We start from the raw sequence: 3679 nt of genomic DNA on the forward strand, positions 1-3679 counted from the left end.
CAAATGGTTACTACATGAACTGCTGTTCTTTTATCAGCTGTGAAAATGATGGTTCCAAATGATCAACTTAAGACTCAATAAATAAAAAATTGATAATAGAATAAAAGACAGTTTAACTGGCCCAAAAGAACTGAAGCGTTGTTTCTTAAAGGCAGCCTATTTTCTATTATACATACATGCCTATTGCTCCTTGCATTTTGAATTATTTAAAAAAAAATATGAAAGCACAATCCTCAAATAAATAATCCTATCATTTAATCTCAATTACTGTAAGGCAGGATCACCTAAACCTGTACTTGTAATCCACAAATTTAAGATAACAAATTTAGGGGCTAAACTCTATTGATCACAACTGGATCAACTTTCTGATACAGCCATCTTCTTTAATGAAAAAGGCAATGTTTCTCACGTGGCATTTTAAGGATCAAAGTAAGATTGTGAACTACTTCCAATAAGGATGGAACTTCAAACACATTGCAAATTCAGTTCTACCTTACCATCTGGCAGCAATTTCTAAAATTTCACTGAGAAATTTATTCTACTTTTACAAACGTAGTACAAATTATGCATTTTTCTTCTACTTAAATTTTGTTTTTCCATTTACATTATCTTGATGATGGCCTTGACAAAGTTCCCTTATAGTAATCTTTAATATGTTGTAAATACCTTTAAGGTTGTTTTTTTTTAAACAAAAATTGTATTTTGGCCCTAGTTTTTCTCCACTTCATTTCTGCTTCCAAAATTCCAAGTGATTATAAATTACAATATACTGGGGAGTAGCAGGGCTCTTACCACTTCTATATTTCAAAATCTGCACGTGAAAGACTTCTAACCCTCCAGAGGAGAAGAGGAAAGAATAATAGAAGAATCTTCCCAAGTGTTGGTGACTAAATTCAAATATTTATTTATACATACATACAAAGCCTATATGATGATCCGATCTGAACTGAATGGTTTATTGATCTCCAAAACAGGAATAAGATGAAAGACTAAACACAATGTAATCAATGTAATAAACATAAACATAATGTAATAAATAACACCCCAAGCGTCATAATACAATCATCTCCTAGGACAGGGGTCGGCAACCTTAAACACTCAAAGAGCCACAAACAGGGTGGATTTGATTTAAATCGAGTTGATTTAAATCACAATTTAAATCATGATTTAAATCACTAGTAAAAAGGCTTGATTTAAATCAACTCGATTTAAATCATAATTTTTAAAGAGCAACGGTCATCTCTGCTACTCCTTTGACCCACTGTTGACTCACCGATAGTCCCAGTGTTGCAGAATATACAGCCTCCTGCTACATAACTAAGCTCCATTTCATGCTGAATAAACTAATTTATGTATCTTAAATAGAAAACTATCTTACGATAGATTTTTACCCCAAAAGTTTTTTATTAAAATAAATTCAATAAAAATCAAAAAAATCCAATTTAAATCAAAAAAATCTGATTTTTTTTATTTAAAAAAAAAAATCATTGATTTTTATCCACCCTGGCCACAAAGGTCCTAATCGGAAGCCCCCCATTCAATTCTGGAGCCGACTGGAAGTCCGGTTCCCACACCACAGTCTCCTCCTAGCATGGCGTCCTTTTTCCTCTACCTGTCCTAACCAAAAGCCCTATCGATTGTGGAGCCGACCGGCAACAGGGAGCCGCAGCAGAGGGATGAAAGAGCCACATGCGGCTCCAGAGTCATGGGTAGCTGACTCCTGTCCTAGGAGAAATTAAGATGACCCACAGGGCTCTCAAAGAAATAGCCAGCTCAAAGGTGCTTTGAAAGACTAGCAGGATTTTGTAGTCTGTCTGCTCTTAAGAGAGCATCATTCCAGAGTTGGGAGGTAGTGACTGTACAGGCCTAACCTGGGATTCAGGCAGGTGACATTCCCTAAGGGACAGGATGCAGAGGGAAGCTTCTAATCCAGATATGAGAGTATTTTATTGTCAAGCCTACTAGCATCTCATATTTGGATGGTACGAATGCAGGGTGGCTTCTAAGCAGGCTTTCCAATATTGCTATTCAAAAAAAAGAAGTCACATACTGTACATCAGCTGCTGAACTCAGAAATCTCACTTTCACTTATTCCCCATCATATGGTTAACACAAAGCACTGTAACTACTGACATATCCTATCACAGAAGTCTTCAAACTTGGCAGCTTTAAGGTCCACAAGTCTTAAAGCTGCCAAGTTTGGGGACCCCTGTCCTATCAAGTTCAAAATTGAAACAATGCAGACCTTGAACAAATAACATTCAGCATATTCCTAAAGATTAATACAAGAGCAAGTTGAAGACTTCAAACTGCTGTTTAATATCTCAACTTTCTTACTAAGAGGTAAGTAACTTCCCATTTCCTGAGCATTTTAAGCAAGACCCATGAAACAAGTGGAGATAAACAGCTTAACTATAGTAAGTCTGCATTCCAGTCTCACTATAAAAGAAATGAATATTTTTTTGTTAAAAAAAAATTGCACGTGACTGGAGACTTGCTAGAGAATGCAGAACCTAGTTTGAAGAAACACATTCATTTAATTTCAAATGGATTCTTAAACGGCACGTAACAAGGACCAAAACAGGATTTTTGATGCAGGGGCAAGTACATATTTTCTAGTCTACCCTGTAAGCACTTGCTATTCAAGTCATGCCATGGATTTGCTGGAGAAGATACACCTGTTAAAACATCTCATAAATGTTACTGGCAAACTTGGAAAAAAGTGTTTTTCTCCGGAAGTGCTGTTTCACGTGATAATCTTGTGCAAAAGAAAAGATAAACAGCAGTGGAAGACAGAGAGAAGTATTGGCCAACCCACTCTGGAAAATTAGTCACAGATCCTATTTGCTCTGTCCCAAATGGGGTACACACAACACACAAGAGGGAACCAAAGTACAAAGTACAAAGAAACACCAGACAAAGTGTAAGGACCCCTGTCTTACACACATGATGTTTCTAGAGTTTGGATTGTATCAAAATTATCCTTGCCCAAGCTGGTGATTTTTGGGAAAGTTGGACTACAAAACGTATTATCACTAGCAGCACATACTATGGCCCAAACATTAGGAAGGGGAGAAGTTTAAAGACCGTGGTCGAACACTCACAGTATTTTCCCAGTGAACACAAACCACAGCAAGAACAAAATACACATCTTCCAATCCCAAACTTTATCAATTACTTTCTTTTCTGTGGCCTTTTATGGAAATGACCCTGTCTACCACCTCTGTCATCAAATGGCTTCATTAGATTTATTTATTTTTTTCCTTACCCAATAAATAGTAACCAATGAATGACCAACAATATATCCAATCAGGATTTGTAGCCCAAGAAAACAACCGAGCCATCAACAACAATCGAACGAAGAGGCTTAATGGTAGCCCTTTCCAAACTGATCGGTGGCAATCCATCCCCAAATATAGATCTCTTTTATTGGGGGCGGGGGAAGGCGTAGAGGAGATACACCAAGCTCATTTCTCTGTCCCATGCTCCCCAAACCAAGTGCAACCGGATTACCCACGGCTTCTTTAATTTGGGGTGTCCTGCAGAGGAGCAGCAACGACTCTGGCTTGATTAAGGCTGCTAATTAGGCACTCCTTTGATCCTTTTTGTTTACTTCGAGGGGTGAAGGGATGACAAACCACCCCCTTAATTAAAAAGGAAGGAAGGAAGGAAGGAAGGA

Source organism: Pituophis catenifer, unplaced genomic scaffold, assembly GCF_029215685.1.
Source record: "Pituophis catenifer annectens isolate HBS135680 unplaced genomic scaffold, rPitCat1.0.hap2 SCAF_6, whole genome shotgun sequence".
Classification (NCBI taxonomy): Eukaryota; Metazoa; Chordata; class Lepidosauria; order Squamata; family Colubridae; genus Pituophis; species Pituophis catenifer.